General features: G+C 38.4%; 1 protein-coding gene across 1 annotated transcript in view; it reads right to left on the bottom strand.

Annotated features, from left to right (window-relative positions):
• Nucleotides 1–22840, bottom strand: part of cntfr (ciliary neurotrophic factor receptor) — a 210001-nt gene that overhangs the window by 160243 nt on the left and 26918 nt on the right. The window contains exon 2 of the mRNA XM_077497254.1: nt 21904–21944. The gene's annotated coding sequence lies outside the window, so the exon portion shown is untranslated. The remainder of the gene's footprint in view (nt 1–21903; nt 21945–22840) is intronic.

Genomic DNA, 22840 nt, shown 5'->3' with positions numbered 1-22840 from the left:
CATAAAAAGTGTAATTCAGCCAAACTAAGGATGGTAGGTACTGAGAAACTGTCCATGACTGGATTAGTCATTTGTCATCACCTCGTTTGGGTGAGATGGAGATGGATACATGTCGAGGAAACAATCACATAGATCATCTCAACAAATTACATTTTATTTATTAATATTACTGCCAAATACTTCATTTGTCTGAAACTCAGTTGTAACTTATTTAGACTTCGAGATTTGAGACAAAACAATAAATATACAAGTATCAGAGTGCATCAAGGGTCAAAACTGGAAAGCTTTCAGCAGGAAAAGGAAGTAGGAGAGAACCCAGACAGAAAGTTGAAGGGGTTGGTGTGGGGGTCAGTGATGTAGAACAACAAGTAGCAAGGATTAACCCCTCCACTGCATGAGCGACACACGCAGCACACACAAATACGCAAAAACGCACCCAGGGCCTGGGAAGAAAAGTCCTGCGCCGAACTAATTAGCAACTAAGTCAACTATTCACACAAGACCAACTGTGGGATTTACAGAAGAAAGCCAGGCTTGGCCTGAGTTTTGTGTACACTCCTCTTTGTGGGTCTGAGGCAAATCCATATGCATATGTTTATAAGGCCTGTGAATGTGTGGGCTGTGCTCTTTTCATTAATGTAAATAAATATTCATCAATTGTTATATAACATCAGTGGCACGCCGCCACAGCAGCATATGAAGGATGTTTGGACACTTGCACACCAGGGAGGAGAAAAAAAAAACTACTCTAGTTATCTTCGCACTAGCTAGCAGCTAGCCTATGCAAGGATGCATGGATTTGAATGTGGATAAGCAGTTCAGAAAATGGATGGATGGTCGTTTGGACGAACAATCTGGGTTCTGCCATTTGACAGTGTATGGTTAAAGTAAGTTATCTGAAACTAAAAGTTGATGCGACATGACTGTTAACGCGTCAGTATCCACAAATATGTGACTTGGTAAAGCGCTTTGGAGAACATAATGTGTCGATAATGCACTATAAAAGTGAACTTCATTTACCTTTTACCATTATAATAACTTTGGAATTATCTTTTTTTGGAGTAACTATTGTAAAAGAGCAACAAATAGCAAAGAAAAAGTAAAACACATGAAAAGAGCTAATCCATATATGCCTTTGCAGATGCTATGGTAGCAAAATGGTAGTTTACGAGGGCTGTAAATGACTACTAAAACCGTGGGAGACTTTAGCAAATAAATGGGTTCGAAATGACAGATCCCCAGCTTGAAGTTGTTTTTCTCTGATGAACAATCGGGTTCATTTTGCAAAGCTATAAAATTCAAATTATGACTTTGCTATCCAATATGCTCTTCCCAATTGTCATTTCAGCTGACATTTTCTAATCAGTTTCTAGCTATGAGATGCTCAGGAGTGATGAAGCGTGCCCGTGACCTGAAATTGAGCTCCATCTTTTGAGGGCAACAAGTAGAATCACCTTGATGACATCACACGTCATGTTATCCACATTACAACTCCCACAGTTATCCATTCATTCTCAACAAGTAGACAACATCACCACCAGAACAGATGCCGTCCTTTGGCATTTTGCTATTAAGGGGAATTGTCCTACTTTGTCATTCACTATTTACACTTTAATTATCTCATTATATAACTAACTAGGCAAGACAATATTTACTTTGGGAACAACATAGAGAGGGAAAAAAGAGAACATCATTATGCCTTTCCGTGGATCAGATCAGGGATGAAATATATTTTCCACTGAGTTACCATGTTAATTCCTATTTGAACTACAGCACAAAACACTGGGACATTAAAACAAATTGCTTGGAGATTGCTTTCAGTTACCGTGATGCTATAAAAGTGTAATTTAATCTACATTTGGAGTTTTGTGGGCCACTTTTAATCTTCTGTGCATGTTCTGCCAGGCTAATACAGCGCCATGTTACTGTTCAGTGGAGGCTTTGAATGTGCCACCAGATGTTTTCTTTGTCATAATGTGTTTTTAATCACCAATCCTGAAGTCAGATGCCAGCAGGCGGCTTCCAATCTGATTTGCATCACTTGTGTCCCTTCATCTCTTCTCAACAGCTGAGAGAACAGAAGGCATCAATCACTTTTAACAAGACACCCTCGCAGACATGTTTGACGTTAGCTTCACTTTTCAGGAACTTGGGTGGCGTCTTTATATAGTTTGTAAATGTCCACACATTTTGACACACTACATCAAATTGACAAGTTGGATAATGGATTTACACTCGGTAAACATTTCATTATGTCAACCTGCACAGTCTAATACAATACAACACATCTGTATCAAAAAATAATGTACAGGTATTATTTTTTGTTGTAGTGCAAAGTCATGTAATACTGTTTTCGTGTGCATCTTAGGTCAATAAAATAAAGAGAATGATTTTGGTGCAGCTGTTTTAATTCTGCTTTAAAAGCAACATACAAACTGTCTACTTCTAAAAGTCCAAGTCTACTCAGCCTTGGGTGACACTTATGTGTTGTTTTTAAAAGCCAATTAACACCGTTTACTTATGCCTACTACTGAATATATTATTTCTCATCTTAGCTAAAGAGACTAATTGGGGCAGGATTTGGATTTTGTGTTGTCATTTCACACCTGCTTGCTATTTTTTTTCCCCCCAAGTACACATTTACAGCCCAATCACACCTGAAGGTATTTTCTTCAGGTTTTGAAATTGCTACACAGTAAACTTGGCTGAAGAATCATTATAAGGAAAATATACTAGTGTCATGATGTGAAGTGAATACGGTGATCAGATTTTCTATATTAAAAATTGCATTACAATTTCGCTGAAAATCAGCTATACAATAAAGCCTTGGTTGCAACAAGTCAATTAACTCATCATTATGCAATCTTTTATGCTTGCCCCTGGCAGCAATTGGAAGCTGGCTGTGCTGTTTACCTCGTGCTGGTCCCGCATTGTAACATTGAAAGTATGCCGCTAGAAAAGCTCAATTTGTGTTCAGTCTAACTGGCGACTGCACCATTCGGCTAATAGGACTACATTTCCCATGATTCTTAGAAAGCAGGAAGTAGTTGTAGTTCCAGCATGCTGAAACACACCTGTTAGCAAGTGTGTACGTGAATATGAAAGTAAATAGAAAGGAATTAACAGTTACATTCGTTTTTAAATTGGTTTATCGTATAAATCACTATGACAACTGTGTGGTAGGTATACTGAAACAATTGGCTTGCTGATTTGGACAAAAACAAAACCAACAACAAAAACGGGATGCCAGAACGGAACCTTCGTAAAAGTGCGACAAAACAATGAGGCTGGCGAAATCCTCCGTGACTCAGGACACTAAGCTGAAAACCAGGACTGTCCTGGTTAATTGGAGACTGTCAACTCATTCACTCCCAGCGATTTTCACAGAAGCAGTCCCGTTCGCTCCCGGCTGTTTTACTGGATTTTGACTGATTTTGCAAGGCCCACAGAATATTGTGTTCTATTGCTATAAAAGCATGGAACCTTTCAAACAAAAGATTAAAGTCTCTTCTTTCATCAGGAAAAAAAAGTATGTTTCTGTTTCCGTTTTGCAGCAATTAGCATTAGAAGAGAGCTAAGTTTCATCAGTTTTCACAAATCTATTTAATATTGTAAGTAATTGAGGTTTTTTCTCGATGGCCCTGGTTGATCTCCTTTGCTCTGCTGCCACCTGCTGGCCGTTTGTGTAATAACTAGAATTTCTGCAACCGTTCTTTGCAGTTGAGAGGCTGCATCAAAGCCTTCAGTATGCTCTAGCATAAAAAAAAAACAAAAAAAAAACATATAAATACGTCTTTGGGACACTTAGAACATTAAAAAAAACATATTTATACGTTATTGGGAATAAATGAGTTAATTTGGAATTGTCCCGCTTCAACCACGATGTCTGGTCAGCCTAGGAGTGAGGCACTTGCATAAGCCCAGACTGAATACTCAAAAATGCAATGAATGCGTGTATTTTTCAGTGTTTAAAAAGGAAAGACAACCCAATCATGAAAAAAAAATCCACTTTGAGTGGCCATTTTAGTTAAAAATAGTTGACTAAAGTCCATGTCAGGAGGTGGCAGATTGTCACTCTGTATGTAGCTTTAAAACTGACCTCAAGTACTAAGCTCAAACACACTACAAAAGGGAGAGCAACTGAGAAATCCTGTCAATGTCACTTCGGAGAGGCAGCTTCGCTTATGGCCAGATGATTGATCCTTTTTAGTCGACAAGAGTCCTTAGGAACCACTTAAAGCTCTAAGAAGCGTCCTTTGAAACTCTCACAAACTTTCATTTCACTGTGGGGAAAAAAAAAAAGGCCCTTCTCACTTTCTCGCTTATAAGTGCTGGCCACTCGATTGTCATCAGTTACATTTTTATTTTCTTTTGGATTAGACAGGTATTTTTTTCCTCTTATTCTGTGTAACTCGGTGTTTCTCTTTTGCTCCTTCATCTTGCCTTCCGTTTTAAAAAAGGGACAAGAATGTCGCGACGACGTCAGCTGAAGAACCAAGCTCAGATCAGAAGTGTCAGCACCTCCATCACACACACAAACACATTTGGAGACAGACACAAACACACAGATGTGTCAGCACCTTTAGTGCACACATATATATTCACGTCTGCGTGTCACTAGGGAGGTCCACATGGTTCATATATAAAAGCCTGTTCGTGGAAAGGAAGGAAGGCGCTGCAGAAAAGAGAGCGAGAGGGAAGTGGGTGGAGAGTGTTGGAGACAAGCTGAAGGAGCCTGGTGGAGAGGGACTAAAAAGACTGAGCAAGAAAATTAGTGCAGGAGTCGAGGGATGGATGGAGGATTTCAAGGATCACCTGCCACTTGAGTGTTGCTTTGTCCATCACAGAAGACACCTTTGTTTTCATCCCAGGTCCCAGAGGTCTTAGCGGCTGATAATGATGCACAAGTCATCCTCTTACTTCTCTTCTACTTAACTCTCCACAGTCAATAGTCTCTGCTTTAATTGTTTTGCCCCTCTTATCAACTTTTAACTCCCCCGCTACCTTTATTGAGAGAAAGGCTATTCTTTATCCTCTCTCAACTAATTTAAACTCTTGCCCATGAACACATAGTTAGAGACATCTTTTAATGTTTAAAATTTTCTGTCAATAAGAAGTCATACTTTGAAATGCAGTTTGCAAAACATGATTTACTCAATCCAAAACATTGTAGTTTGTGGGTAATTGGTTTATTTAAAGGGGTGATATTACTCAAATCAACTCCAACTCATGTAAAATTTACCTTTTCCTGCAGCACTTAGTCACACATTACATTAAATTAGCCACAGTTAGCACTGTGGCTAATTTACAAAACGCCGTCGCTGGCAGTTTCTCTGCACTTGAATTGGCAGCTTAAGTGGGTCTTCCATTTTCAAGGGATGCCCTCAGTCAGGCCGCCAGACTACATGGAAGTACTATCATGTAAAAGTTAAAAGGTAAGAGACGCTGTAGTGTTAGCAAAGGTTAGCATTAGCTAACAGCGTTGTCAGCGTTAGCTTCAATTAACCTGCATATACTCAAATTCCTGTCTAAATTGTCAGCATGGGGCCAGCAGGTACGTACTTTGAGGGGTGTCCACCACGTGTCACATGAATGGACCTGCGTACAAAAAGTGTAATTCATTGGCTTGTTGATGGAGTGTTGAATCCATGAGTGAAAAACTAAAATACAAACGGTGCTTTTTGTATTCATGCAAGTTCTCTTTTCTCTTCAGACTTTGGACTGATTGAGAACAAATAACCACTAACCAAAACTGCAAACAACTAGTTTTTACCTTCAGTTTAATAACCAAAGAGTACATAACTGTAATCTCACCTCTGTAGGTCGTGTGTCCGTCAGGTTGTCAAGCAATTAGCAGAGCGAGTGACGGTAAGACCAATGAGTCTGCGACTTGAAAGACAGAGTCATTCAGTCATGGATCATCAAAAGCCTTCAGCAAAAGAGTACAACGTCCCCAAGGGCAACAAAATCCAGACTAAGTCCAAAGGTCCTGCAGTGTTTTCTACATTCAGTTCATGAGAAGAGGCCAAAGTTGTAGCGACAACTTGTGCCTACTTCACCATCACGATGCATCTGGCTGGGAAAGTGTGTCAGCTTCAAAAGGGAAAACTTTTACTTTGTAGTAGTTTTGAAGCGTAGTTTTTGTGACAGCCATCGTGGAACTTTTCTGACACTGCTTCCACAAAACTTCGGTCAAATGAATGGAATTATAACAACAGACATTTCAGCCCCTCATAGGAATAAGTGTGGAAAACATACCCTCCAATTCCATAACCTAATCAGAAGGCATGGCCATGCATCAAGTGAGAGATATTTGACTGAGTGAAATATGTGCTTTGCTTACTCCTCAGCAGTCCAATGGGAAATGAATCTTGCATAAATCTACCTATAGGTCTTAGGCTATCCATAAAATATTATTTTTTGGGGGTTTGTCTGATTTATTTTTTATTTTTCTAGACTTTCCGTATTTCTACCAACAGTTCCAAGGATGGTAGACAAAAAAGGCTGCAATCACTTAACTCATTCACTGCCAATGACGACTATAGACGTCAAAAATCCAAGCAAACAGCCAGTGCAAATTTTGACAAGAAATTTGAATTTAGTTTTAGTTTTACATTGTTTTCATTATTAATCCCAATTGTTATTAATAACAACAATGACAACAATTTCATTACTAAGTGCTACCATCGTGCATAGTGATTGGTCTTGGTCTTACTGAGACCACAAACTGGGTCTCGACCTCCAGAAGTCAATTTAGTCGACTGAAATTGCTCTTTATTTTTTTCGACTAAAGTTGGTTTTAAAACTCAAATACAATCAGGTGACTAAGTTATGACTAAGGTTTTAATTATATTTAGTCAGAAGACTACAACTAAAACTAAATTGAAATTTCTTTTTTTTTAATTAAAATTTTTATTTAATTTTATTTAATTTTATATTTGACGTCTATAGTCGTCATTGGCAGTGAATGAGTTAAAAGTACTTAGAGCACTTGTCTCTCTCTCAGAATACAGAAACACCAATAACGGTGAAGCTGGCAAGGCCCTTCGGGACCAACTTGGGCTCTTTGTCTTGCTCAAGGACACTTTGATTACTGGGCAACATTTTCCCTCTGGGTCCCGAAGAGACTGCAAGTGAAGAGAAAAGCCCTCTTGAGACAAGGGGAGATGGCTCAGGTGAGAGAGGTTGCACGTACACAGGAACGTCGGGATTCATCCTTGGTCAGATTGTAACACTAAAAAAAACAGTATCAGAAATAGTGTCTCGAGAGTACACTCAAGAAGGCCGATAATAACGAGAGTGAGTAGGTGGCAGAACACAGACAAACAGAATGTGGGTAAGAAGGTGTGCAGACAACACGGCAACAGAAAGTAATGGGTTAAAAAGGACAGAGACAGTGTGGGAGAGAAAGGAGAGCCGAGCCAGGGAAGTCCAGGAGTCTATACTCGGATCAATGGGTGGCCTGTCCTCTGCTGTGTCTGCATTTCCTCTGGCTCACATAATAAGGCCTTCTCAGTCCCAAGGCGTGCATGCGTGTGCGTGTTGGTGCGCAGGAGGGGGAATGTCCGTCGGAGAGTAAGTAAACGACCCCTTTGCACTCAGGTATTTTCTTAATATTAGAGGTCAAGGGGTAATCTTCAAGTGGGGATGTTTTTACCTGACCCATCAAAGTGAAGCTTATCTTCATGAGTTCCATTAATCAAATCTGAGTGTGATAATGATAAAAGTATTCGTGTCAATCGCCTAATTCTGAAAACGTGAGATTAGTCAAGAATGAGGTTTACAAGTAATTGCATTGGAAGGGATATTGTATTGCTGTCGACGCATTTAATTCATTTTAATTCAATAATCAATTTCACATTGTACAAGTATTTATTCTCATTGTGGAGATTATTTTGATCATTCAGAGCAACCAGAGGCAGGGGAGAGGTGCAAATTACATTTTGAATACACCATAAGGCCAGTAAATAATGTGTAATGTTGCATGGCACAGCATTCCTCGTGTTACTCATCCACAATATTAGTAGAATATGTTCCTTTACTTTGCATTTCATATTATTATTATTTATTTTTACTACAGAAGATTTTGGGACAGCACAGCACTTGTGCAAATGAAGTAACTTTCATGATTCGACAAACATATTCTTTGATTTAAATATGCTGCTTAGCTTGGTTTTCGTCTCAAAACCTGTGGGACTGCATTTAGCCGAGTAAAAATAGATTATTTTGCAAGTCGCATAGGGAGTATAGCTGGCAGGGAATTTGGATGGTAGCATTATTACAGAAAAATATGTTAAGGGAGGCTGTATTGCAACACGTGTGTATTAAATATAAAATATGTCTCAATGTGGGTGTGTGGGCGCTATTCCAGCTCAGGAACAAACGATTAATCGGCTGGCCGATTATGGCCCATCAAACATCAGCCAAAATGAATGGACAAATGGCCGATGTTTGCTGATTTTTTTTTTTTTTTTTTGGTTATCTTTATGTACTATAACCATTTACAGCAGTTGTACACAAGTTACAACCATTTCATTATTTATTACACATAAATCCATACAATAACCTTGCATTGGTAAATATATGTAACACAATTTGTTGATAAGGTCATTCCAAACGAAGCAAATCTTAATTTTTACAAGGAATGTTTAGATGAGCAATGCAAGGATTGGACCTGAATGTCACTATTTTAGACACAACCTGAAATCAGCGTTTGTTAAAATAAATAAATAAATAAATAATAATAATAATAATAATAATAATAATAATAATAATAATAATAATAATAATAATAATAATAATAAAAAGAAGAAGAAGAAGAAGAAGAAGAAGAAGAAGAAGAATATAGTGCAAAATAAATATAACAAGAATCAATGTCCTTATAACTTCAATAATTAAATGTGTTACGCCTTATGCATTATGTATTTATTTTTTTTATTAATCAGTCAATTAATCAGTAATCACATTTTATTTTACTTGTTTGTCAAAAATCAGTATCAGCAACAACCTAAAAAAAATCCAGCCCTAATTCCAGTTGTGACTAGAATGGTGTTATGTAAAGGACATAACTCTGCCAAAAATCTGAATATGGATGTACATCTAATTGTTTCACATTCAGTTTTAACACAAATTAATGAAACTAGTATGAATGTTGCATTAGTTATAAAATATTCGACATAGTATATTTGGACACAAGTTGTACCAACTGTAGAGCGCTATATTATTATTATTTTTTTCAATCAAAAAAGTTACATTTTTGTTGGTGAATTTTGGTGTGCAGCAACGGATTAATGGCATTCCCATTCATTTCAATGGGGACACATGATTTGAGATAGTTGTGAGTTACGCCCTTGGTCACGTAACAAATTAAACAAAGAAATCAAGGTACCACCTAAATAGATATATCCTATGTTGACCGCCAAAAGTCGTATTTTTATGCAACCTGCATCTCCGTCCGTCCCAAGGTTAGGGCCCACTCGGGAGAAGAAGGATCGGCTTACACTAATGCATTATGGCTGGAGGAGGACACACATGTGCATGGCCCGTCACACACTGTCCCACCCTATCTGACTTTCACTTTGTCTTTCCACACACGCGCACACACACACACACCCACACACTTTCCTCCAACCTGTGAGTCGTCTGCCCGAGGTCCCGAAGCAAATCACTTGTCTCCAAAAATAAAAACGGAAACTGATCCTTCTGACTAAATAGACTTTCATATTAAAGACTGAAATTTGTGTGCAATTATTTTTCTCATTAACGTCTGTACCATATATATGTATTAAAAAGAAATATTGTCCTAATTGTACAGAGATTCATAAATTATATTTTATTTTATTTTTCCTTGGAGTGATTTCTTGGTGTTGTTAATGCTATCTATCCTCATTTAAATAGATTTAACGCCGAAGACAACAGTGCATAGTTCTTTGTTTTTTGAGGTTCTTGTGAACTAGAATTTTTGAAAATGTGCTTGTGAACTAGAATTTTTGAAAATGTGCTAAGTGATATCAAATCCTGCTTTTCCTGCATAATACAAATCAGATTAAGCCTCATGAGTCAGGGATGTTTTATTATACGTTTTCCATACTGAAATGCCTTCGAGAATGTGATTTTATTAGGTAAGCTAGCTTTTTTTTTTGATAATGTGAAGAACATATGTTTAGTCGTCCATTAAATTTATAGCACCCATGATGAAACATAATCATCAGGTCTTGACATTAAGTTACACTTTTGGTTTCCACCACAAAAAAAAAAATGTGAACCTAGTTCATTTATTTACATTAGGGCACATTTGCAGTCGGCCACAAACTGTCTCATCTCTGCTTGGTTCTGTCTTGATTAAAGATTTGAAAAATCTAGGATGGCAGCAATTTAGAAAAAAAAAAAAAGTCAAAAGAAAAAAGGTTGCAAGATGAAAAGAAGACAAAAGGTATAAAAATAGAGATGTGGGAAGAGAATGATGAATCATTTACTGACTTATGGAGGGTAAGGTCATCAAAGTTTAAATATTCATTACGGGTGTCAAGTCGAAGCTTTTAGATCTTCAGGAATAAAGTTTGCGCTTCTTTCCCCATTTGAGGTTTATGTTGCCTGAATTATGCATCAAAACGAATGTTATAAATACATTTACCGTTGTTTTTACTGTTATTGTTGTTAGGACCTCAAGGTTTGAACCTTTTTGCAAGTCATAACGATTATGTGCGATTATGACATAATTGTGCTGGGTCATATGTGCATACATGTAAAGCATACATATTACAAAGTGTACATGACAGGAGGGATAGTATGGCGTACAAGCAGGTGTCATATGCCTCTCCCTGTTTGTAACTCCAAACGTTCGTAAATCAAAGTAACTTTTCCCATTCAAATTAATGGAAATGTATTTAAAACGTTGCAGCCTTCAAATTTGTATAGTTACATTTTATATGTTTTTTTTTTACTTGTTTGTGGTTGAAAATAAGTACAGTAAGTAAAAATATACTTCTAAAGAAATAACACACGGGTTGTTTATAACTTTTTATGTTTAATTAAACATACTATGACCCGACAACTACAGTGGTACCTCTACTTAGAAACATCTCTTCATACGAAATTTTCAAGTTATGAAACTCCTCAACAGGAAAATATTGCCTCGTTACGAAAGAAGTTTCAGGATTAGAAAGGTAAAACTACAGTATGGGCTGCTACTCGCAGCTCCCAGAGTTTCCTGAACGCTACATACATACAGTTGCTCTGCCATTGGCTATTACTTAGCATACTGCATGTATCTATGTCTGTAAAATAGATAGATCATAGATGTATCTATGTAGCATCCTTTTTATTCGCCCCTCGGGCGGGGCATGAGGTGTTCAGATAGTTTTACGTAAATGTATTCACTAACGGCCGACACATTTGAGCAAAAATTCATGCAATTGGTAATTGATAAACGTTTTTAATTGCATCAAGATTGGCCTTTTTTGGAAAAAGATGTCTCGCCGCACCTGAAGTTTCCATCAAGTTTCGGAATTTGTTGGAAAGAATCACCCAGAAAAAGTGTTCACCAGTCGGGTGATCGCTCACTAAGATGATGTTTGCCTTGGACATTTTCGAAAGATTGTTTATAAAAAAAAAAAAAAAAAAAAAAAAAAAAAAAAGGCAAACATCCTTGGATCTGTTCTTTCCAAAACACCAGGCAAAAAAACACTTTTGAGAGAGAACATGAACTAAAGAGGGCAAAAAACGATGAGGACAGCAGTTCAAAAGGTAAATGACCATTTTTATTCTTTTACGCTATTCTTTGTTTTTTACATTATGCACAACTCTCATATAATCTAATTGTAACATGTATTTACGTCTGAATTTTGGGAGTCTTGGAACGGATTAGGGCATTTACATAGAAAATGTGTCTTTACTTACAAAATTTCTTACTTAAGAACTTTCTTCTATCACCAATTAACATCGTAAGTAGAGGTTCAACTGTATGTTCAGCTTATCACAATATTATTCCTCTTACATTACATTAGATTTCATCCTTCCTTTTTTCATTACTTCTCCATCTTTCCTTGATACTTTCCCACTGTGCACAAGCAAGCCCCCAAATGACCCGCCCAGCCTCATTCGTTACATCCAACCCCCCCACACCTCCCTCCTACTGACTTATTTTCCTCACTGTCTCCCCTCGATTGCTTTCTCTTCCACTCATTGCCGGGTGTCCTGTTCCCTCTCTCTCTGGTAGAAGCAGACCTCCTGACGTCTCCGTATTGATCATCCCATCTCCCTATCCTGCTATCTCACACTCTCTCTCTGGCACTCTTTTGCTTTTTGTCACACACACACACACTCACATGTGGACGCACGCACACACACCCCCACATGCATGCATTAGGGTGACAAGATAAAAGGGTTTGTCCACCCTGAGGCAAAGAGAGCTAAACATGAGACCCTAGACTATACAGTAAAACACTTAAATCTTTGGCTACAGATAAAAAAAAAAATGAGCATTTGATTAATTTAGAAGCTTTGCGTCAAAATAGAAACTCCACGTTGGGAACATAAAGCTGTAAATAAATGCATGGTTTGTGCAAAGGAGCATTTCAAGCTAATATTTGTCTTGGGGGAGGAAAAAACTTGACTCTCCTTGGGAGAAGCTACTTGTATGTCTACAAAAGGCGACAATAAAGCTGTATCTGTGATAGCGTCTTGGGACCAATCATTTCAACATAATGCAAACAAATTGAAATAAAGAAATAGGGAAGGTCAGGGCGATGTTTGATCAGCTGCTCTTGACTCCATTACAGTCGACGCTATGGCTGCATGCAATGAGAAAACAGTGCGGTTTCCTGCAGAGATGTGACACTTTGGCATTCATACAAGCAATGAAATGCGCTGCTCGTTAAATAAAGTATTGCTAAAGCATGACTGTATTTAATATTCTAAATTTGAATTAAACAGGTAAGTGGTCGGGCTGCAATCTTGCTGACCAGCTGTTATACTTTTACATGAGTAATTTTTGACAGGTTAATGTCCCTTTCTTCAAAGACTTTAAAGGTTGTAAATTAAAGTTCATACAGCCCATTATTTATATAAAAGGATGTCAGTCCTTTAGTGTGATAGTCGAACAAAAAGAACGTTTTGGCAAAAAGTTTGTCAAGGTTGGTTGAAAAGGCCTTGTGCTTTCAGGCAAAATAACACCTCTAAAGTTGGATTGAATTTCCGATCACATTTTAAAAGGATCCAGCCTCAACGATGGTTGGAATGAGATGAAGAATGTGAACTGATAAAAGGAATATTTGCTGGAATTTATGACATGCAAGTGCACTGTTATTCAGAAGAGTGAAACTCCACTGTCACCGTACGTATCGTCACTTGATAAGAAAAATGTATGCAGGGTTTCCTCCAGTGCTTCATAGGCCCGACGGGCCGCCTTTTCTTCGTGGGCATTTCCACCACCAGTCTCAGCAATTTTTTCTGGGGGAAACCCCGTGTATGGTTGAGTGTTTCAATGTTAAAAAACAAAGTGCATCATTGGCGCCTCAAATTAACTCATTTATTCCCAATAACGTATAAATATGTTTTTTTAATGTTCTAAGTGTCCCAAAGACGTATTTATATGTTTTTTTTTTTATGCTAGAGCATACAGAAGGCTTTGATTCAGCCTCTCAACTACAAAGAACGGTTGCAGAAATGGTAGTTATTACACAAACGGCCAGCAGGTGGCAGCAGAGCAAAGGAGATCAACCAGGGCCATGTAGAAAAAAAGCTCAATTACTTACAATTTTAAATAGATTTGTGAAAACTGATGAAACTTAGCTCTCTTCTAATGCTAATTGCTGCAAAACGGAAACAGATAGAAACATACTTTTTTTTTTCTTGATGAAAGAAGAGACTTTAATCTTTCTTTTGATAGGTTCCATGCTTTTATAGCCAAAAAACACAATATTCTGTGGGCCTTGCAAAATCAGTCAAAATCCAGTAAAACAGCCGGGAGTGAACGGGACTGCTTCTGTGAAAATGGCTGGGAGTGAATGAGTTAATCATTAACATTAACATTCACACTTTAGTTGTTGTTCTTTTTTATATTAACTTATTATGGTGCATATTGATCTGTTTGAAAATCTTCCATATTTATGTTTGTCAATGTATAATCACACCACAAGAGGTTCTGGACTGTAATCCCCGGTTTTCCATCTGCTGGTTATTTAGCTACTTCCTGGACAGACGGTGCTATGTTTAATCACAGTCGACAGTGCAACTGCATGTATAATAAATTTGTTTTCCTGTGAATATTCTCATTCATTCAGGTCATTTCATTCTCAGGGCCTTGAATGGATTGCAACTACCACTTCAATTCATGCAACAAGCTAGTTACGTCCTCGTTCAACAAAAAGATTGCCTCCCATCCGCACATGCCCCTTGTTCAAACTCGCATGCTCAACACATTATTTATTTATTTTTACATAATTACGCAAATCCTTCAGGAGAATGACTGAATACATTTCCGTTGGTTGTACTCCAAGCCCCTAAATGTGGCACCATGAGTACCATTCCCTATCCACTGAGCTTTGGAGCTAAAAGAAGGAGGTTGTCACCGATCGATACTTGGTGTGAAAAATGATGTGACTTTCAGATGCTGTGGCCACATCAATCACATTATTACCATTAGCTCATCCCTCCACACCAACACGGATCCCTCTCTCCCTCTCTCTTTATCTCCCTCCCTCTGCCAGCTCAGCGGATGCCCCTTGTCACAGCTCCTATTTCAGCCTTCTGAAGTTTCCTAATTGATTGCAATTAGAGCCGTTACTAAGCAAGGGTGGGGGCAGAAATTCTGACAGAGTATGCGTGTGTGCGTGTGCATGTGTGTGTTTATTAGAGAGAGAGAGAGAGAGAGAGAGAGAGAGAGAGAGATTGAAATGAATGAGTCCAACTACAGACTGGCGTGTAGACCACCATAGACGGATAGGCAAATATGGTGCTGGTGGGGGTGTGGTCAGAGAGAGAGACAGTGGGAAAAGAAACAAACAAACACACTTTAAGACAACACTCCGAATGAATTGATTAACATGAATACACACAAACACACGCCCACCTTGAGCCTTACTTTAGCGGAGGGGTTTGTGTGGTCCCGCTGGTAGGGGAAAAGCCTCAGCTGGTGTGGTGAGGTCCAGAGGTTCCAGCTACATATTGTCAAGCTCACTTCGTCACACCGCTTGGCAGTCCCAAATGTACTGTGAGTGTTTGCTTGGAACGTTTGGCAGAGTTTGCTGTCAGAAAGTGTTTCAGCTCCCACCTCACGGCCATCTTTTGTGCATTCATTGCTGAGATGGTAAACCGTAGTAGTCAGTCACGATGGGAATGCTTGCATCCATGGTGAGGGATGCATTCAAGTTCCAGAAGGTCATCAGAACATTATGGCGTGTGGGACCTACAAGTTCCCTGCAGGCCAAGCGGGATGCAGTTTTGATAAATGTTGAGGGAAAAACTCAATTGTGGGCAGTAGTGGGGAGAAAACCTTCTCATCCACCGACATTCTTTTCAATGAGGAAGAAGATTCTGGGGACTCTTAGGTGGGTTCTTCTAAATCTGGGGTTCAGGTCATTGAGGGCTCCTCAAGGGGTGGCTGAGATCTGCCCTAATTAACTGTGATTATTGTAAGACTGTCTTCTATTCACATCAAATGAATATTATGAAATTACCAACACTGGGTCGAACCCACCTCTGTGCAGTTATGCCACATCCTGTGCAAGGTTTACGCTGTACACAAAAATAGAGCCTAGTATATCCAAACTGTAAAACATTAATTTAACGTTATCTACATATTAGCATTGCACAAAATGCATTATGTATATACAGGTAAGGTTCAGCTTTACAATATTAAGGTACATGCACATGCGCATTCGGCTCGAGATAAGAACAAGCAGGAATTGTGATTTTCTTTTCAAACATCAACACAATAGAAATGATGAGATTAATGAGATAAATTCAAGGGAAAGTGACATTTGGTGAGTAAAGTTGGAGCCAAGAGTAACCACTAGATTTGTAATAGAGAGATAAGGGTAGGCAGAATGACAAAGAAGAAGAATAACAATGGTTCCAAGGCTTCTTCCATCCTCCAAGCAAACGTACCCCGATCCTCTTTTTTTTCTCTCATTTAAATTCCTCTCCTTTGTCATTGCAATCTCGGCTTTACCCCTGCCAGCCTTGCAAACGCGCGCACGCACAATCACTGACATTAAAACGCACACATATTGACCTCCAACAGCAACCTGGGCCAGCCCAGTGAGGCAACCTCACACAACTCTGCTAATCCCCATCAATGGATAAACACATTCAAGCACTACCGGTGTTTGTTGGAAAGATATCCTCAGGTTTCCCCAGACTGGATTTGTCAATGTGACCCCAGCCAAGCTGCCGTGGGTGTGGAATAGCAAACAGCTTGTCACAGCATCCAGTGTCTTGTCAGCAACACAGCCTGGCATGCTAGCACGGTGCACAGTCCTCCCTTGTCAACATGGCAAGTCAATATTGTTACCTTTAATTCTAGCCCTCGCCTTGTCAGCCAACAGTGTATGAATTCAGGGGCTTCCAGCCCTCATGTTTTTCAGGACTTTCTAGCATGAGCATGAGCAAGAGGCGTAAAAAAAAAAATCAAATGGAAACACGCAAGTGGACCATGGTTGACATCCTATTTGTTCAGATGTGTTCTACATTGTCTCCCATGTAAAACAGGGAAACACATTCCATGGTTAAAGTGTCAGCAGCATATTTAGAGTACTTAACCACCGTTGTCATTTATTTGCATTCTTGAACAGAAAAATACTGTTTTACTGGTTGAATGTGATTATTGATTGATTTCCAACTTCTCAGAGGAGCCTGGTAAGCCAGCTCAAATTTGGGTACAAAATAAATGTTTTCTTTCAGATTTAACAACAGGTTCACATAGCAGCGACGGTATGTGTAAAACAAAGCAAAAAATCAGCAGTTGTAAATAAAATTCCCTAAGCAAGACAAACCCATATATGTAATTTTCTTCTTTGTTGTATATTATGTACCGTATTTTTCGGATTATACGTCGCTCCGGATTATAAATCGCACCAGCCAAAAAATGCATCATTAAGAAGGAAAAAACATATAAGTCGCACTGGCGTATAAGTCGCATTTTTGGGGATAATTTATTTGATAAAATCCAACACCAAAAACACACGTCATCTTGAAAGGCAATTTAAAATAAAAATAAAATGGAGAACAACAGGCTGAATAAGCGCACGGTATAATAACGTTACATGACTGACATGCCTAACGACGTAACATATTAAGAGTTTGTAGCGAGCAGTGACGGAAGTCGGAGGCGGAGTGTTGAAGCACGGAGCCAAAGGCTGGCGTTTTATTGACATCAGTTTCTGAGATCTTAACAGCAACTCCCCACTCAGCTAGAAGCTAACAGGCCAACGCCCCTTTTCCACATAACAAAACCTTCCCAACCGGAACTCTCCCTTCGTCCCAACGTTCTGTGAGTGAATTATGTTCCCATAATTACAAGTTATTCATATAACTCTAGCATAAAGAACATGCTAACAAGTTTACCAAACTATCAGTTTCACTCCAAATCACTAAATCCAATGAAATCTTCATCCTCGGTGTTACTTTTAAACAACTCCCCCAACTCGTGAGGTAGACGATGTGCCGCTTCCTCTTCTACCGCCAATTATCAACACAGGCCTAGAGCGCCCTCTTGCAGTTTAGTGTGAAAATTACATGTGAAATGATACGATAATGTGTTAATAACTTCACACATAAGTCGCACCAGAGTATAAGTCGCACCCCCAACCAAACTATGAAAAAAACTGTGACTTATAATCCGAAAAATACGGTACAGTACAGGCGAAAAGATTAGACACACCTCAATCAGTTTAAATTGCTTTATTCTCATTACTCTTTACATTGTAGATTCTCACTGAAGACATCAAAACTAAGAATGAACACATGTAGAGTTAAAAAAAAAAAAAAAAAAAAAAAAAAAAAAAAAAAAAAAGGTAAAATAACTGAAACCATGTTTTAGATTTTAGTTTCTTCAAAATAGCCGCCTTTTGCTCCGACTACTGCTTTGCACCATCTTGGCATTCTCACCTCTGGGAAATCCTTCAATACTGTTGGAAAACCATTTCAGGTGACTACTCTTGAAGCTCATCAAGGGAATGCAAGAGTGTGAAAAAAAAAAATCAGCAGAGAAAAGAGTGACTATTTTGAAGAAACTAGAATATAAAACACATTTTCAATTATTTCACAGTTTTTTAAGTACATACCTCAACATGTGTTCATTCATAGTTTTGATGCCTTCAGTGAGAATCTACAATGTAAATAGTCATGAAAATAACGAAAACACATTGCATGAGAAGGTGTGTCTAAACTTTTAGCCTGTACTGTATAATGTAAAAATAACACCTTTAGACCCAAGATTTTATAGGTAAAACTTCCCCCAAAGCCCAAATTGTGGTTGAATTCTGAATCAACCTCCCAGGCGTTTCGAGGTCCCACTGTCGTGCTATGTCATCAAAGTGAGGGTACAGCTCGGGTTAATATAATTCTTTAGTTTATGACTCCCTTGTCAGCAATTCTCGGATGGGGCGATGGCGACTGCTGTGGATCTTAATTTGGCCTTGTCAGTGTGCAAAGGCTACATGCGCACTGTCAACACAGCTTGAGGTCCAGCTGAAAGCGAGAGCGCGAGCTCATGCCTGTATGCATCCTCGGGACTTCGCTCATCGGGAATGATATGCCTCGTCTTATCACGCCATGTCAACAGCGCTCAGGTCAGAGGTTGCCGTCAGTGATACTAATACTGACTCTGGGACATTGCAAGCCCCTACTTGTAAAAAGAGTAGCTGTGGCATAATTATATAGGTCGTCTTAAGGAAAAGAAAGTTCTAATACTTCAGCAACAATACTGCAACTACAGTGTCAAAAAATGTGATTTTAACTAAAAAAAATAAGTCAATATTTGTTGTTATTTCATTTTATTTTTTTATGAGCCGCACAAATCCCTGTCCAAAATAATCACACATTGTGTGCTTGCATACTGACAACTAGACAGACTGTGTAATGACGATTAGGGTGACAGGGCGACACTTTGGGGAATCAAAGCACACGCTCGCATTACTAGCGACCTTATACACAAGAGATGTAAACACTTTTAAAGTTGACATGTTGAGTCATCTACAAAGAACTTTGCTGACCTGAATGCCAAATAGAGAGCTGCAATGGCACACAGAAAGAGAAAAAGAATAGAAGCTTCTCATTTTCCCCATGTATCATCAGATCAGGCAAAATGAGGAATAGTGAAAATGCCCTTTGAGTTCGTCAGATTATACTCTTACCACCCAACAAGTGGAACATCCTCACATTAAATGTCAGGATTTCGCTTCTTGGGCATTAAGTTCATCATCACAAGTAAAGAAAAATATTCAAGGTTCGAGGTTATGCTTCACTCACTATATGTGTGGTTTTATTGCTATTCATAAAAATATTCAATACTCTTTGAAACGTCATATCACTACAGGTAATAAGTTTAGATCTGTGAATTTCCAACTGTGACCTTTAAAAATAGACTGCGCGCCAGCAAAAAAAAAAAAAAGTGTATATAAAATAAATGACCAATAAAATGTGTAAAAAAAGCAACACAAAATGTGTTTCTGTTTGACTGTGCAGCTGTGCTATATTTATTGCTCACTTACATTTCACCACTGACCATAAACCAAAGCTACAGCAGTGCCCAAAACTTTCAAGACAAAAACTTTAAAGATGACAAAGACTAACCAAGAAGACAACTATTTTGTAATGAATGGATACATATTTATTTTTTAACCAATCTTAAGGTGGATGAACTTCAGTATTCGTCTACAATGTCACGTGACACATTTTAAGACCCTTGCTCAGTTTGAGCAGTTTTTCATTTTGTGTAGCTGGTGCCTATAGTACATCTTGTTAAAGACAATTTAGAATTTGTTCTTATTTTATTTTATTTTATTTTATTTTATTTTATTTTATTTTATTAACTTAGGTCAATTATGTATCAGGGGAAAAAAAAAACATTTTCTAATTATATAATATATAGTGCAAGTAGTAGCCAAAATATGACATCTGATTTTTTCTAGCAAAAAATGAGACCCCAGATTAGACCCTACAGACCTTAAACTAGGTGGTCCAGAAAATATATTTACTGGGAACAGGTTTTCTTTTTGGGACTTAAAAAGATGTATTATTTCAGTTCTGTATATGGTAAAGGTAAATGTCATTTTTGTAAAGGTCGAAAGTTATCTTTGGAACACATTATCAAAACAAATTAGAGGACTGAAAGTACCATGTTTTAATTACCGTATTTTCCGCACTATAAGGCGCACCTAAAAGCCTTCAATTTTTTCAAAAGCTGACCATGTGCCTTATAATCCAGTGCGCCTTATATATGGATCAATATTGAGCCGCAACAGGTCTCGCTGTCAAGACACTATCGGTGACCCTGCACGATCGGTGACGCGCATGCGCAGAAGATCCCGCCATCTTGGATCGCTTTCTAATACTAATACTTTACCTCAGAGAAAATAATAAAACATCTGTTTATTCATTTTGGGAGTGAATGGAGTTGTCAGAAAGCTGGTTTGTAATCTATTAATAAAGTTTGACTGACCTGTCTGACTGTTTTGTTGACATTCCCTTTAGCACAGCACCATCTAATGGATGCATAACGTAACCCCAGCCTCTACTGTAGCGGCTTATATATGGAAAAATTTGTAAAATATGTCATTCATTGAAGGTGCGCCTTATAATACGGTGCGCCTTATATATGGAAAAGGTTTGAACATATGCCATACAGTGAAGGTGCGCCTTATAATGAGGTGCGCCTTATAGTGCGGAAAATAGGGTACTTTTTTTTTTTTTTTACCTGAATGTCAACCTATTTCAACAAGGCCTTCAAACTTTCCATTTGTCTTCTGCAGTAGCTGCATAAGCAACAACGTGATACTCTGATTCATTATGCACAATAATGTTCACACAAAATATGAATAAAAACTGTCATTCTTGTAAAACTTAATAAGCGACATCTGTGAAAGCTATCCTGTAAGTGAATAAACACAGCGCGTTCATGTTCAAAGCATTGCGGCGGTCCCAGACTTCCCTGTATGTAACCTTATAGTCTTGAGCTGTCATTACGAAGGCATGGCATTGGCCTCTATGGAATCTGGATATATTGCTACATGTGCATCCACTCTGTCGGGGTATTTAGTGGACAGGTGTGTGTGTGTGTATGTGCATGTTTTCAGGACAGAGGAACTCTAGCCGCCTTCACTGAATCCTTTTCAACACCCGCCACCTCACGTACGCACACACGCATGCACATCAAGCCTCCTACCGCTGACACACGTGTCACCACGGCCACAAAATACGGCGACAGACAGCCGACCGACATGGAGGACGAGACCACCACACTGGCAACCCAGTGGAGGTTACGACCAACTCTGCTTGAAGTGAACACCGAACTGAACTGTCGTCACCACGTGAGGATCTCTCTCCTCATGTACATCAGTATTTTGCAATATTTTCATCACACTGACTGTTTCCAATCTGATCCAGATAAGACGCCTGTTCAGCATGAGTTACAGCAATAATGTCCATAATAATCAAAAATGCAATTAAATTAATCTGTATTTATTTTACAGCTATAACCGTCTTTCTTTCACATCTCGCTTGAATCTGTTCATAATTGCATCACTATGCAACATGTGAATTCATGTTCTGTTTTTATCATTCATGGTGTTTTAATTAGTGCAAAACATATCTATAGCTTTTTATCACTTGGATCTGTAGAATTATGCAGATTTAGCTATGAAAGCACCACCATATTTTTGCGCATATTCACAAAAAAATTACCTTGGAGAAGAAGAATCTTCAGCACAATCCTCTTCTTCACCCTGTTGAATAGAAAACACAGGCAGTTATGACAACTTTGTCAAAAGGATTTCAATATCATAAAAATGGAGATTTAGCCTTGCTAAGTTCTCACGCTACTAACATCATTGATATTTTCCATTTCCCGCAACAAGCCTTCATCTCCTACTATTAAATAAATCATTTTGAGATACACCAGAGCTGGCATCATTTAGAATTTTGACAGAAAAGCCATAAAACGCCTCAAGCGGTCATAAAAAAATAAATACATTTTACTTGGGGAAAAAAAAAAGATTTGGGGGCTAAGTTCAGATATTATGACAGATATTAAAGAAAGGCCTCTATATCCCAGTACAGCATTTACCCTAAATTTGCATGAAATAAATCTTTTTTTTTCACCTTCTTTCCATTTCCATTTTGAATCAAACACACACAAAAATGAATTTAAATAAATACTTGTACATACATACAATGAAGCAATCCAGTAGCCACAAAGTCCCAATCATAATATGTGGTTGTAAAGCTTCTTTCTTTCAATACTGGTATCGACCACCATCTAAAGTACTCAATAGCTTTTAATAAGATTGGGATCACCCCAATATATCTGCCTGGTATCGGTACTTGCCCATCTCTAGTTTCGATATCAGTGGTTCTTAACCTGAACCCAGAATTGAACCCTGTGGAACACCATACATTCATTTATACTAGTGTTGTTCCGATACCGTTTTTTGGCCCCCGATACCGATACCCAGCTTTGCAGTATCGGCCGATACCGATACTATACCGATACTTACGTTTTTTTTTTTGTTTTTTTTTTTCCTCAACATGAAAAAGCTGTCCTGCTATTGGTTCAGAGCATTCAAGGGCCAATAGGATATCTTAGATCGGCATGCAGTGAACATGTCACATACCAGTGAAT

Source organism: Festucalex cinctus, chromosome 15 (assembly GCF_051991245.1).
Source record: "Festucalex cinctus isolate MCC-2025b chromosome 15, RoL_Fcin_1.0, whole genome shotgun sequence".
Lineage (NCBI taxonomy): Eukaryota > Metazoa > Chordata > Actinopteri > Syngnathiformes > Syngnathidae > Festucalex > Festucalex cinctus.
The sequence above is the reverse complement of the archived record's forward strand: the minus strand, read 5'-3'. Positions and strand labels throughout refer to the sequence as shown.